This window comes from Macaca fascicularis, chromosome 13 (assembly GCF_037993035.2).
Source record: "Macaca fascicularis isolate 582-1 chromosome 13, T2T-MFA8v1.1".
Lineage (NCBI taxonomy): Eukaryota > Metazoa > Chordata > Mammalia > Primates > Cercopithecidae > Macaca > Macaca fascicularis.
The window spans coordinates 10,174,205-10,189,700 of NC_088387.1; the positions used below are offsets into that span (position 1 = coordinate 10,174,205).

At 47.5% G+C, this 15,496-nt stretch overlaps 1 protein-coding gene across 7 annotated transcripts in view; it reads left to right on the top strand.

The window, feature by feature from the left end:
• The first annotated feature begins 2,266 nt into the window (after positions 1–2,266).
• Positions 2,267–15,496, top strand: part of NCK2 (NCK adaptor protein 2) — a 278,583-nt gene continuing 265,353 nt past the window's right edge. For all 7 annotated transcript variants that reach the window (XM_045368678.3, XM_065526727.2, XM_065526728.2 and 4 more), the window contains exon 1: positions 2,267–2,493. The gene's annotated coding sequence lies outside the window, so the exon portion shown is untranslated. The remainder of the gene's footprint in view (positions 2,494–15,496) is intronic.

Genomic DNA, 15,496 nt, shown 5'->3' on the forward strand with positions numbered 1-15,496 from the left:
GAATCACCAGGACTCAGAACCATGGGGGTGGACTGAAAGGGGTCTTAGTGTCATTCAGCGCTCTCCTGGCTTTTCTTGGGGAGAACTGGGAGAGAGGGAAGGAAAAGCCAAGATGACAATGAGGTTTCTCCCGGGAGCTGAGGTGCCTGGTAGACTCTTGGCCAGGCCTGAAACCATGGGAGGAGGAGCTAGTCTGGGGAGGAGATGAGTTTCATTCTGAACATGGTGACCTAGAAGAGATGCTGGGCCATGTGTAGGGAGTGCAGATTAGCTGGGGAGCTCTCTAAGACTATGGGGTCTGGGAGTTAATCAATGAAGGTTTAGACAGGGAGTGTACAAAAAACAATCAACTCTCTCTTAAAAAAAAAAAAGGTGCATATCAGAATAAAAACAAAGGACCACCATCTGCCTTGGGGATATTACTTTTAAAGGGTGGGAAGACAACAAACTCTCTTGAGGAGGCAGATGGGCAGGTCAGAAAGGTAAAAGAATCAGAACTGGCTGTGTTTGATGAATGAAAAGATGATGGTGTTTCTGGAAATAGCAGAAATGCCACATACTTCAGAAAACTGCATAGGATAAAGATTGATAAAGGGCCACTGGATGTAGATAGATAATGACATCGGTGACTTTCTAAAAAATCAGAGAAGGAAGAGGCATGCAACAACCACGATTCAGTGAAAGTTTACAAAGCAAACAAGCTAGAAACTGGGTCAACATTGTTATACTTATTTTGAGTAAATTAATTTAAAATTGGGCAGACTGATGACTAGTATTCTTCTTTCCTTATTGTAAAGCTAGATATTAGTAACACGAGGCTTGCACAAAAGGATGAACTGAAGTAGCTTCTTTCACAGGATCAAAACAAGGAAAAGGGAGGCTGTCCTGATTCCCTGAGCTTGTACCTGATCCCTGCTCAGTGTACTGTGCCTTCTTCCACTTACTGAGCTATTGAGGGCTACCTACTGCCAGAGTCCTTCACATAGGAGGTAGGTAAATATTATCTCCCCATTTGACAGATGTTAGAAAGGCTAAGACCACCTGTGCAAGGTTACACAGTTCAGGAAGTCAACAAACACTCACCTGTCTGACTTCAAAGCTACACTGACTCTAGTTACCTGTCCTTGGGTACTTCCTTTCTGGAAGGAAGCAGATGACTGAATCAAATAATACTGCCTTGTAACCTTGGATAAATTATTATTGTCTTAATAGTAAGCAGAGACCAGCAGCCTAAGAAAGAATCTCATTAACATGGATGCAGGCTATCCTGCCAGGAAATCAGAATCATTTGAATATTAGGATTTCCTTTGGGAAACCATATGGGGAGGAGAAAAGACATCCGGATGCATGTGTCTGTGAAAGGGAAACTTGCGTCTTTCCCCTTGCTTTTGGGTTTTAATCTTCCAAGTTTGTTTATAGGCTAGCCACAACTTGAGGCTGGGTGAGCTGAACAGTCCCATCATTAGCGACACTCCTTCTAGGGGCACATTCGGGCAGCTCCTCTTCGGATCCTGTCCCCATGGGTGTGCAACCAGGATTCCACTGGCTGGGGCTGGCCTGGATGCCTGGGAGGCAACAGAGGTCGAGTTTCTTCTCCCTTTAGGAAGTGCCTCAGACAGGGATGATGGACTAAAAACGTGTCTGGTTGGGAAAGTAAATAGATGCAAGACAAATAAATAAAAATGCCCACAAGCAATTACAAGGAGGAAGTGACATTTTTATTTAAGTCACTTTTCTGATGGACACCAGGCCTGCTTAGCTGAGTGCCGTGGGAATGCTTCCGGGAGGGGGGCGGCTGCCCAGCAACTACAGCTTCGCGATAAGGACATCAAACAAACAAAAAAGAGGACGCAAAGCCTACCCGGCAGGCATCCCAGGCTGGAAGTTGCAGCCTATGTTTTCACTCTCCTCCCCACCCACCCAGCCTGCCCCCCACCGCCCGCGCGCAATTTCGGGCGTGGGGACCCTTTCCTGTCCCCGGCGCCGGGCCAGTGCTGCGCCTCCAGAGCGGAGCGTCCCGCAGCCCGGCGCTATACCCGCGCCCGTACCGGTACCCGGGCGCGGAGCCTGGCGGCGCCGGGGGGCGCCCCAGGTGGGTCTCGGGTCCCCGCCCCGCGTGCCCGGGCCTGGGCCGGCCCCTGGGCGGCGTCACGGCGCTGCCGGGGAGGAGCGCGGGAGGAGGAGGAAGAGCGCGGAGGAGGCGGGCGCTGCGCGCCGGGGGAGGGTCGCCGCCGCCGCCGCCGCCGCCGCCGCCGCGGGGATCGTCAGGCCGGAGCCGCGCGGCCGAGCGGACGGCGGGCGGAGGGGAGGGCTCGGCTGCGGGGAGGCTCGCGGCGCCCGGGCCGGCGGGGTCCGCCCGGGCCGGCAGCGTCCGCCCGGCGGCGGGAGGAGGGAGCGGCGCAGACAAAGAGCGGCGCCTGGGCGGGCGCAGGGCGGCCGCCGCCCCGGGACCCGCGCCGCTGCCCTTCGGCTCCGCGGGCGGCCCACAGCGAGGTAAGCACGGCCAGGCGGGCGCGGGGCGGGGGCCACAAACTTGGGGTCGTTGGGCGGAGTTGGGAGCGCGGCGGGGCTCGTGGGCCGGGGTGCGCCCGGGAAGGGGCTGCGAGAGCGGGTCGCCTCCGCGCCCCACCGGTACTCTCGGCCCCGCCGCGGCCTGGGCGCCCCCGACTGTGGGCTGCCGGGCATCTCCCGGCTCGGCACCTTCCTGCCCGCCTTCCCATCCCCAACCCCCACCATCGCGGCCCGGCGCAGAGGCGGGGACGCCAGCCAACGGCGCGGGCGGGGATCAGGGCAGGGGGCCCGGCGGCGGGGCCCGGGGACTGGAGACCCCCGGGTGCGCAGGCTGCGCCTGGCCTGCGGGCGGGCGGCTGGCACGGAGCTCGGGGCTAGCGCGGGACCGTGCGGTGGCCAGGGTCGCCAGGGCGCGTGTGCCGGGGAAGAATAGCCGCGGATCGCAGGGCCCCGGCGCAGGGACCGGGGAGGCCGCGATCGGCTGGGAGAACTTAACTGTGTTTATTACAACTATTTATGATCGCGCACAAAGCTGCTGTCACATCGCATAAAGGAGGTCTTCGCTTCGGCGAAGGGAGCTTTTGTGCCCGGCTTCAGGCTCTGCGCCCTGCCCCAGATTTACAGGACTCTTACAGCCACCTGAACCAAAGTTTCTCACAACCGCTCGGCCCTCTCGGTGTTTTTCAGGGCGATTTAATCACCCAGTGGTTTTGGAAAAATTTGATGTGTGAGTTTTAAGGCATGGACGGTAACTCCCTTATGAGCACAGTTAGCTTGGCATTGTGGGGAGGGGTTTAATTTGCAAAACGCTGTAATTTGTAGACAATAAGGATCTCTGTGAAGGTCTGCGCTGGATGCTAGGGGTCATTGGCTGGTGGACCCCAGGCACCTGACTTAAACTAGTTTTGTAGCAGCTTCAGGGACAAAGCCGAGCGGGCGTGGAGTCGTGTAGTCGGCCTTGGTCACTTCTCACAATTCAGGTTGGCAGATTCCTCTTTATTTGGCTTTGTTTATTTTGCCAACAGGTTTAAGGCCGCTTCTGCCAAGTTTGCATATGCATAATGGGATGAGCAGGCCCCAGTGTGGGCAGGAGGGGGCCTAAAATATCGCATGGGCCAGCTCCATCCCTCGACCCAGAAAGAAACCACCCTGAGAGGCCGGTGGGCGTGGCTTGGTGGGACCCACAGGTAGGGGAGTCCCTTCCTGGCCCAGGCCCAGTCCCCGCTTCTCGGAAGGGATTTTGTGTAGTAATGAAAGTGATTCAGGGTGTTTTTCATGCCTCTGTTTTAGATGTAGTTATCAAGTCTCAAAAGTGACGGAAAATGAAATTAACCTGGGCTGCTTTAACTTACCGAAACGGAACTGTGCTTGTGAACACTCCCTCAATTCACTTTCCAAGCTTCATAGATAAGCAGGTGAATTAGTAACAGGATTCAAGCCTATGCGAGTTTTATGTAAAGAGAATGGCGGTCATCGGACACGTGGAGAAGAAATTGACTTCACCTGGAGATTGGGCTAGACATGGAGGTTTTTTGATGTTTGGAACAGGGATTTCCTGAGAAGCAAGTGTTAACCTTGCTTGTGAAGAAGTGAACACAAGGGAAAATCCTACCTCAGTATATTCTCCCCTGGAGGTTGGTTAGATGTAGTTTTGATTGGAGAAGGTGGCGGAATCTTAGTGGTCTTCTGGTGGCTACTTGAGGCTGAAATGGAGAACTTTAGGCATAGGAAGCTGTGGAGGTGCCTGGCCCACTTCCTGTCCGGGAGGCCTCTCCTGGATTCTGAGCTTCTTTCCTGCTTCATAAACATTCAGGGGGATTGATCATGAAACACTGGATGAAATTGGGTCACAAATTACCATCAGGAAGAGTTGGCTGCTGCATAAGCCCCTCTGTCCACTTGTGGAGAAACTGACCCTGTTAACCGTGGGGCTCGCTGAAGGTGCCTTGCAGGTGGCTGTGCTCAGTTTTCAGGCTTTGTGTTTTGCTTAGGACGCGCTGCATACTTAAATCTTCTTCATCCCTGCTCTGTTTGACCCTGACATATTCCCAGGCTCTGTCATTTACATTTTGGGTTATTTAGCTTTTCCAACAAACAGCAGATCTTATGTACACAGTACTATATTTGAGAAATGCACTATCATCCATTTTAAATACACCGGAAATCTTCCTTGCATGTGCACAGACTGGATAACCTTTTAAAATACCCTAAGACTCCGCGAATGGTGCAGAATGTACTGGAGTCCTTTACTTGATCAGTTGAGCTAGCTTAATTTGCCCTGGCTAGAGCAGGCTGTGCTGCTCTATGGGACACCCATTTTTCTAACTGCTCGGACTGGCTTGCCATGTGCACTGGGGGAGACAAGGCTTGTGGAATTCATTCTCTGACATTAAAAATGAGGCTTAATGACGAGAGCCCAAAATTGCTTGCCGGAACTGCAGGGGAGGATGATGAGCGATGTTTGGGAAAACTGTTTTCACAAGTGAACTGGAAACTCCCCACAACTCACTTCAGAGGCTTAGGAAATTAGTTTTCCCATCCAGAGGGATGGCAAGTGGCACTTCCAAATGGTTTCTCTTTCCTAAAATGTGTGATGGAAGTACTTCATGGCACGTTTTCAAAGGCCCTAAGCTAAAACGTGATTTCATGTGTGTTGTTCCATGCCTGAGTTAAGCCAACTCAGAAGAAGGTCATGATAGCCTTTTAATGGGTTATCAAAAGTATGCAGCTAAAGCAAAAATAGTTTTGCATTTCTTTAGGCCATTTAATAGCACAATTAAAAAGTTAGACTCTATTCTTTTCCTGTATTTTCCTTTGAACATATCCCAAAGTATGTTTATTTCTAAAGGTAAATGAACGTTAACAAGTATTACCTCTGCCCAGTGACACACATCCACACACACATGCACTGGCACATACATTCCTACCTCCAGAATCTTATTTCTCAAAACTGTGGAAATGAAAGTTATTTTGATTGAGGTAGCAGTGTCACAGTGATGTCTCACTGTGGTTTTTCTCACATGGTTTTCTGAACCCCTTGGGGGCAGACTGGTCTTGTCACTTATACACAATGGGTGTGCAACAAATACTTATTGAATATGTGAATATTGAGTTCCCAGCCTGTCAGTATTGGAGCTCTAGCCTCCCACTGAGATTCGAGTGGTACGAGATCTCCAGCATTCTTGTAAATCTCAGAAACTTCTGTCTACTCTGGAAGGCTTTGACCTCAGGATGTTCAGACAATGGGAGAATTTAGTCTGTTGGCCTCTCTGTTTGGCAAATTTTCTGTCACATGAGTCATTTGTAGTCCTGAAGCTACATTTAAAAACAACAACGGCAACAACAGAAACAAAGCCAGACCCATACCCACCTGCGTTACCTGGTGGGCTGGCTGAATGGTTTACTTTTGTAGGTTAGTCTGTTCATATCAACCTGAATTCGAAACGCTGGGCAGAGCATTTGTGATCCTGGCCTGGTAAGTTAGTTATTTGTGTCACCCCTTCTTTCTACTATTGTATTTGTAGTGTTTTTAAGAAAAGAAGCTTCAAGTGCGCTCAGAATTTTAAGTATTGCAGTTGCTTCTTTTGAGACAGTTTTGTGAAGTGGGGTGCTCCTGTTGCCCAATTGTTAGTGAGGACCTGAAATGCCATGATGAGAGAATGGCATGTACTAATGCATGCACACTCATTCATCGTTTGCAAAGTCCTTTTCACGTACACCATCATTTTAAGAGTCAGAATAACATGGCGCACTTGGTTCTGGCCCTTATTTCTAGGTGGGAGACTAGGGATGACGGAGCTTGAATTTAGGGTTAAGTCCTTCTGCAGGCCGTACATGAGGAGCACCCACGGGTTGCTGGGTAGAGTTGTTTTATCCTGAGACAGTTTATGAAACACAGCGGCCTTGGGTGTCTGCCTTTGCCGTGTCGCAGCTGTGTGTGGATATTGGCTGAGAAGATTCTGGGTGTGAGTTGACTGAGGTTGAGTGGTGTGAGGGGAGGCCGGTAGTGGTGTGAGGGGAGGCCGGCAGGAGCAATGTCAGTCTCTCTTGTCCTCACCTTCTGGTTATGGGCCAGGGTTACCCTGGAAAGCCTCCTCAAGTTGAGAGAGCTTATTCCTGTTTAGGGCGTGTATTAGTCAGCTCCAGCTGCCTTAAGAGAATAAAACACAGAGGCCAGGCGCAGTGGCTCAACGACTGTAATCCCAGCTACTTGGGAGGCTGAGTCATGCGAATTGCTTGAACCCAGGAGGCGGAGGTTGCAGTGAGCGGAGATCGCGCCACTGCACTCCAGCCTGGGTGACAGCGTGAGACCCTATCTCAAAAACAAACCAACACACACACACACACACACACACAAAGACACACCAAACGGAATGGGTGGCTGAAGCTGCAGACATTTATTTTCTCAGCGTTCTGGAGGCTGGAAGTCCATGGCCCTGGGGCCGGCAGGGCTGATTTCTGTTGAGAATCTCTTCCTGGCTCGTCTTCTTGTGTCCTCGCTCCCGTAGCCTGCCTTCTGTGAACGCACTGAGAGAGAGGTCTGGTGTCTCTTCCTCTTATAAGGACATCTGTCCTATTGGATCAGGGCCCCACTCTTAAGACCTTTTTTAACCTTAATTGCCTCCTGAAGTGTCCTGTCTCCAAATATAGTCACTTAGGGGTTAGGGCTTCACCATATGAATTTAGGGGGGACAGTTTAGCCCCTGCCAGTGTGTCTGTCTAGGTTCTATAACAGGGCTGACGCTTTCAGGAAGATCTGGTGCTCCCATCATCCCGATCTCAGATCTGTGTTTATTTGGGGACACCTACCAGGGCTGGTTAGTCACAAGTATGGAGGGAATGTCAGCTCTTTACATGTTGGTTGTAGCACCCCATAACAGGGAACAAGCCTTGGTGCTGGCCTTCCAAAGGCTGGAAAGGTTTTAAGTAGAGTGATTGAAGAGAGAGAAAAACCTTGACTCGATTTCATTTATGGAAGCTTCTCTTCAACTTAGGTAGGTAGACATTTATTTGGGGGTTGGTTTGTCTTTGATTGAGACCATGATAAAATATCAGTGATATGCAAACGAAAGTCTTTTCTGAACCCTGGATGAAGAGAGCAAAGCAAAAGGAAGGGCCAGTGGCAGCCAGGGTGGAGAGGCCGTCCCCTCTGAGCCTGCCGTCTCTGTGATCGTGCAGTCTTTGCCACATGAGCAAATATCCCTTAGTAGAATGTGCATGACGGTGGTGAGGTGCACCCCGAGCATGGCTGGAATGTTTCTGACCTAGGCCAGTTTGCCTTGTTCAGACATAAGGCAGGAGCAATGCCTGCATGACTGACCTCCCTCTAGCTCCAGATCTGTATGTTCATTCATGCTTTGTTTGCTCATTCATTCACATTTATTAATGCCTAAGAATTATCCAAGTTCTTACTGGTCATTTCCACCATCCCAAACCATTTGCAGCATCTCCTGCAACCTGCCTGCCTACTCAGTTATATTCCCCATCACCGACTCACTCGGTTATCCTTGAATTCTCCCTCAGCCCCCAACTAGTCATCCACCCCTATTGATTCTACCTCCCAAAGATCTAACATCTCAACCCTGCTGTCCTTTTTCTCCTTCCCTTGGATATCAAAACCGCTTTTTAACCATTCCTGCCAATCCATCCCAGGGTTACTGCACCCTGACAGTCAGGTCTGGGCACAACCGGCACACGGTGGCTCTCCACCATCCTTAGGTCAGTGACTCAAGTCCCCAGCGTGGCAGTCATGGGCCTGCACGACTAGGCTCCCTCTCTGTTTCTCCCAGCATCTAAATATTCCCTTCTCCATATACACACATGCTGAGCTGCAAGTCATCTGTGGCCACCCACTGACAGTTTGCTAATTGTGATAACAAAACTAAGTTTATCATCAGTTTCTTTTTAAAGACTCTCTCCATTGGGACTGGTTCAGGGTTCTCCTGTGCAGTAATGGCGGGGCTACCCCACTAGAGCTTTGCATGGAATTGAGCGTGGGCCTGGCTCGCTGTCATGGGAGGAGGGGAGACTAAGTGCAGAAAATGGTGTGTATGTGTGTTTTAATGTGGACTCTCTCCCTGCAAATGCCATTTGAACTGATGGATTGTCAGGAGCAGTGCTGACCCCTTGAAATACAATGTGAACCACAAATGCAAGCCCCAGATGTAATCATAATGTTCTGGTAGCCACATTAAACATGTAAAACGAAACAAGTGTTATTAATTTTCATCATATATTTTATTTTGCCCAATGTATATAAACTCTGTATGTAATCAATATAAAATGTAATTAATAAGATAATTCATATTCTTTTATTTGTGTGAGGGCTTTGAAATTCAGCCTGTAGTATGTACATTTACTGCACATCTTAAGAGGCTCCCTCTCGCTGCATTTTGATTGGCCTTGGCCTCATGCGACTAGTGGCAGCTTTGTTGCGGAGTGTGGGTCTATACACTTTTCATGATTTAAGCTTCATTTACTGTCTGTTTTCCAAAGCTGAGAGAGCTAAAGAGACAAAGTGGAAGCAATGTAGAATAATTATAATGGTAATTATGATTATGCTTTACTGGGAAAGGTATAAGCTTTTTAAATATAAGGAATAATGCCATACTTCAGGCACTCAGTGCATGATGTTTTAGAGCACTAAAATCAGATTCAGTTAAAAGTGAATATCTATCATCAAAATACCTTGTTCATTTTACAAATATTTAAAAATGTGCTTTGAATTCTAGAAGTTACCTGTGTAAAATAACATTTTTGTATATCAGTATTCAGCACATTTCTTTTTGAAAAATTTGTTCGGCACCGGCACCGTAGGAAAGGTAAAAAACGACATTGTTAGACAGTGATGGGGTACAGGTGTTATGTTGTTACATAGATTGCCTGTGGGTGAAGTCAGGGCCTTTATTGTATCCATCACTCAAATAACATACATTGTACCCATTGAGTAATCTCTCATCATCCACCCCTTCCCACCCCATTACCCTTCAAGTCTCTGGTTCCATCTGGATAATGGCCTCCAGTTCCATCCGTGTTGCTGCAAAAGATATGATTTCATTCTTCTTTTTATGGCTGAATAGTAGTCTATTTTCTTTATCCAGCCATCTGGAGTATTCATACTCCTGATACATATTAAGTACAAGCTAAAATCATATATTTTTGAAGTGAACATTAACTTCTTCCTTCACACACGGACACAGACAAACACAAACACACACACATTGTAATCACTGTCCTAAGCACTTTCCGCGTAATAACTCATTGAGTCCTCACCAACAGAACATGTGGTACTTTTTGTTTGTATCTTCATGGCTAAGGAAAGGGAGGCTGCCATGTCTTAGGTTCCACAGCTAGACTCTGACCAAGCTAGCTGCCATCCCTTCATTAATATGTATCTGAAAATACATAAAACAGAACCATAAACTTTTATTATGGTGTAAGATTTGAGAAACATTGATGGAAAATCATTGATAGGGAGTGGAGCTTGCATACAGGTTCATTCTGGGAACCCCTTATCAGCCAAGTGGTTGGGGAAGGCCCTGGACTTTGGAAGGACATAATGAATAACTGGTACCCTGGAGGAAGGGAAGCCTTGGATGGTCATCACTGGGCACCATTGGCCTGGCTGCTTCTCTCCCCCAGCCCCCTTGCCGTGTTCCGTAGGCTGGTGGTCCTCTACCTGCCCAAGTCTCCAACTCTGCAGGAAGCACCAGCATCCCCTGGGGAGAACTGCTACTGGAGGGAACTGCAGTGGCACTGGGTGAGGGGGAGTATTTTCTGTTGTAGTCACAGAGTATTAGTTCAAGTGGCCACGTAGGTGCCATCGTACATGCCTGGGTGATGTGCCTCTACATCAGTAGCTGTGTGGTGGGTCCCCACCCTTGTCTCTCCGCACTAGGGGCTGAGAAAACAGGAGTGTGTGTCTTCTCACTCGTCCAGGTGGCCCCCGGGCCTTTGTGCTGTTGGAATAGCTTGCACAAGGCCATTTTTGCTGCTGCCATTTTTCCTTAATGAGTTGCTGTTGTTGAAGTGAAGGTAGGCAGGTAGGTTCTTGCTGAAAACCTTGTAGCAGGACATACTAAATCCTTTTCCTTTGTGCTTTTATGACATCTGGGAAGGTCTTGAATTCTAAGGTGGGTTTGAAATCTGCTTCTGAGGTCATGAGAGAGGCCAGGTCAAGTCCAAATACGGATTCTTGGGAGACTGCTGCTACAGGTCCTGATGGGAACTCTGACGCTGGCTGTTCTTCCAAGTGAGTTGTCTGTGCCAGCTTCTTGAACCTACCCTTTTGTGTTGGGAGGGCCACTGGGGCCATTAGAGGATTGAGCAGCCCTCCCTGGAGCAGATGGAACTGAGACAGGACTGTGAGTCTGGCGTCTGTGGGGAGAAGCTCCTGCGTGTTCCAAGTTTTGGAGGGGCTGCAACTTGGGTGGTTTCTTTCAACTCACAGGTTTAGATTTGCAGTCACACTGCCTCTCATGTGGCACTTCTGTGCCTAGCAGGTTCCAGGATGTGTGGTGGCAAAGATTTGTTTACTTAAACATGCTTAATTTCCCAGCAATGGTGGGGGCAGCCCGGAAGTGAAAAGTAAGACAATGGTGAGATCACAGGGAGATGCCTAGAAAGACGCCCATGCCCATCTTGGAAGACAAAGTCCATCAATGTCTCCTTCGATTTTCCTTAAAGGTTGTGTCTCTGTTTAATATCTTTTGTTTTTTTTTTTTTTGAGACGGAGTCTCGCTCTGTCGCCCAGGCTGGAGTGCAGTGGCTGGATCTCAGCTCACTGCAAGCTCCGCCTCCCGAGTTCACGCCATTCTCCTGCCTCAGTCTCCCGAGTAGCTGGGACTACAGGCGCGCGCCACCACGCCCCGCTAGTTTTTTGCATTTTTTTACTAGAGACGGGGTTTCACTGTGTTAGCCAGGATGGTGTTGATCTCCTGACCTCGTGATCCGCCCATCTCGGCCTCCCAAAGTGTTGGGATTACAGGCTTGAGCCACCGTGCCCAGCCTGTTTAATATCTTAAGAATTTTGACTGAGTATTTCAGGATGTCTGCAAGTCAACAAATATTTTAATTATGTCGCTTATGAGCCTGGCTACAGGAGAGAAGAGCAGTTGCTGTCTCTTTCACGCTTTCCCTCTCATCAGCTGTCTTCATTTTAAGGACAATCACTTTAAAAGCTTGTATTCCTGTTTGTGTGCGTCTGTGGGAGGTTGGGGGTGGGGATGCATTGGTAAGAAAACAGCCTCCCCAACAACTTTTTTTTTTTTTTTTTTTTTTTAACTGCTTTGCATGATGGAAGCCAACTTGGAGACATTGACATAAAAACCACAAGCTGCTTGAGTATTTTTGAGACCAAAAAATAACAAGGGATTCAGGGAGTTACCTTGAGACAGTTTTCAGGAAATTTAATATAGGTGAAGAGTGAATTTTTATCAAATGATTTAAAAAAATGAAACAAGGTTGGTAGCAGAATCTAGCAAGATGGTTATAAAAACAGATTTTTTTTTTTCTTTCCAGCCATTTCCATTCTTTCTTTCCATTCTTCTGGTTCTCCCCTCACTTTTTTGTGTGTGACTCCCCTCATCCCATCTTTCCCACCCTGAACACCGTTTATCTTAAAGTGTGTGTGTTTCCTATCTGTCTTTGTTACTGCACTCATAGGACTTTTTTTTATGTGCTTCTTAGGACCTTCCTACCTTGGATTTAGAAGGTTCTCTTCCCTTAAATTAAGCCATCTGCACCTTATCCCTCAGACATCCCAGTGGGTGCAGCCGATTCCGTCTTCTTAAGAAGTAGGTTTTCCTTTCATGAATGCCTCTGGTTGCTGAGGGTTCCATGTATAAGGAAGAAAATATGTTTTCAATACACTGCACATTCATATATGTTGCTTCTCATTCATTTTAGATCTTATTAGTTATTAGAACTAGATTGGGAAGTAGAAACAATTTACCTGTGCAGGTACACAAATATCTTTTTAAATGTTAGTATTTTGAGAGACTTAATTGAGATCCGAACCCACGTCTATAAATTCGTGGTTCTCAGCTGGGGCAGTTTTGCCCATGTGGACATTTGGTGATGTCGGGAGATATTTTTCATTGTCATGCCTGTGGGGTGCTACTGACATTTAGCGGGATGCTAGACCAGGGATGCTACTAAATATCCTGCAATGTATAGGACAGCCTCCACAACAAAGAATTAACCAGTTCAAAATGTCAGTATTTAAGCAACCTTGATATAAGTGAATGCTGCTCTGCTTTATTTCAATATTTAAGCCAGAGGCACATGCATTCCTTCACACAGTTGCCTTTGGAGATCAATTTCTTTTCCATTTTAATAAACATAGTGAAAAAATACATGTGTAGCTATCTAAACACAATTTATACATGTATGCAGTTAAATGGGTAAAGGAGAAACTGTAATGTAACTGACTTAGCCATGTTTTTTGTTGATCTGTAATAATGTGAGTGTTAAAGTAATGACAGACGTTACTTTTTTATTTTCTCATTCAACATATTTGGACCATAAACATACAAAATGCTGATTTTGCGGGAAACATTTTGATATCCGGCTGGGATGTGATGAAAGTACATTCTCCTCAGAATGCCCACTGATGTGGAAGTAATGAGGGAGCTTTTATCAATTACTTTTAATAAGTAATTGATTTTCAGAGTTTGGCCTAATCAAAGACATCTGTTTTCTTAGCTCAGAAGCCTTACGTTGGTGATTGTCTACAGAAGAAAATTTGTCTTTGTTGTTACTAAGGTTCATAGGATTCTAGGTTCAGCCTGATAGTTTTTGAGCTGGTCACATATGTTAGCTTTTGAATGTTTAATTTCCTTCTTTGCATAGTTCTAAAATAAACTCCTCAGGGGAGAGAGACTAAAAATATCACAAATTAGACCCTACGAAGGGAAAAGGAAAGGGGAAATTCTGATCTGGCTGTTAGTCGCTGACTCCCAGTGTCTACAAAGCTGCTTATTACCTGGCTGCTGCTAGCATATGGTGTTTGCTGTCTGAATGTACTTTTTTTCTTTAAAATAGGCCCTTACTTGATCAAGTAGGATAAGCCTCGAGATGAAGAGAACTGTCAATTAGAAGTTCCCTTGGCCTTCTCACTGTCTGCTTTGTATAAATTATTTCCTGTTCCGTTGTTCTTCCCTTTGACTTTGTTGCTTCTTACCCCTCTCTTCCTGTGCTGTTTCTAGGATAAGCACAAAATCAGCACTTTGCAAAATTTGGAGCTTTCCTTGGTGGAGGTAGTTAAAAGTACAATCAATCTTTTCCTTTCCTCAATCGTCAGGTCTCATATGGACTGAGAAAGACCTCTGAGAAATTAATAGTAATTCTTTGGACAGACTGGAAAGTTCTGAAGTTGCAACTTTGGAACAATGTGTTTTTCTCTTTATTACTTGCACACTTTGTATCATTTGATTCTAACTTTGTCAGGTAGAGAGAGGCCAGTGCTGTTAATTAGCCCTTATTTAGATGAGGAAAGCGTGGGTCCCTCACCACAGCACAGTGACTGGCCCACTGGGGTCCTGTGGTGAGTGGCCATGGGGAAACGTCAGGCCCAAGCAGTGTGGCATGTGGGATGTCCTAGCTCCAGAGCGCCTGGCCCTGGACTTCATTCTGGCTTTGTATTGATGTTATTGAAGTCCGGTCCTCCCTCAAAACATTTGCCTTCGCGCAGTGACTGCTTGGCTTTCCATTACAATGGGAGCTGGATTCAAATAGTGTCATTCTGAACTTTACATTTTATTTTATGAGATGGAGTTTCGCTCGACACCCTGGCTGGAGTGCAATGGCGCGATCTCAGCTCATTGCAACCTCCGCCTCCCGGGTTCAAGCGATTCTCCTGCCTCAGCCTCCTGAGTAGCTGGGATTACAGGCATGCACCACCATGCCCGGCTAATTTTGTATTTTTAGTAGAGATGGGGTTTCTTCATGTTGGTTAGGATGGTCTTGTACTCCTGACCTCAGGTGATCTGCCCGCCTCGGCCTCCCAAAGTGCTGGGATTACAAGCGTGAGCCACTGCGCCTGGCCCCCTGCACCTGGCCCCATTGTGAACTTTATTAATGGCTCATGTGAATCCGAACTTCAGCAATCTGGATTCATATGAGGAATAGAGATGGAGAGTCTCCTTTTCCTTTGCTACTAATTTGGCTCAAATTGCATAGCGAAGTTTTAAACTCTCCTGACCTCTGTTTTGTGTTCTGTGAAACTAGGGGTTGCCTGTAATGTGCTTTCACAACCTTTTATAGCCCCAACTTTCCCTGTGTTAAAATTGAGATGGGACAGAACGTTGATGATTAGGGAATTGTTTTTCTTCAAAGCGGCATGGGATGAACTGACTTATGTGTAAATTGATGTTGCTGTTGCTTTTCTCTGAATATAGTTAGGAGGACTGGAAGTGTATGGGTGCAGAGATGTGGAAAAGCTGTGTTGTTCATCCTGATGCCACCGACAGGTCAGACTGTTCTCCTGGCTGTGTTTTCACTCAGTCGTGTACCTGCAGTTCATACCTACAGAGGACCGGCTGTGGGCCAGGCACTGTGCTGGGTGCCGTGGGAAAACCACAGCAAACCAGACAAACACTGGCCCTCAGGGAGCCTGTAAACCAGTGTAGAGTTCTTACAAGCTCACAATCCACTGTAATCTTAATTAACAAGTATGGAAAATGACGTTCGCCATCTCTGGGTGGGGGAAGCACATATGGGAAGTCCCCCCTAACCTCTAACCCCCCCCTCAAGGCCAGGCAGAATTCATTTGAAGCATTCCGGAGGATAGTATTTTCTTCGAGATCCTCAGAAGCTCTTCAGTACACAGGCAACCCCTGGATACTGGAATTGTCACCTGAGCTGAGATGTTCGCATGCCAGTTGTAAGCCCGGTCCCCACCACAGCTGGGGTGAAGCACCTCTATTCTCTCATGCCGGGATGGCTGTTATTATTCCAGGGCCTGGATGAAGCTCAGTTAGTTTGC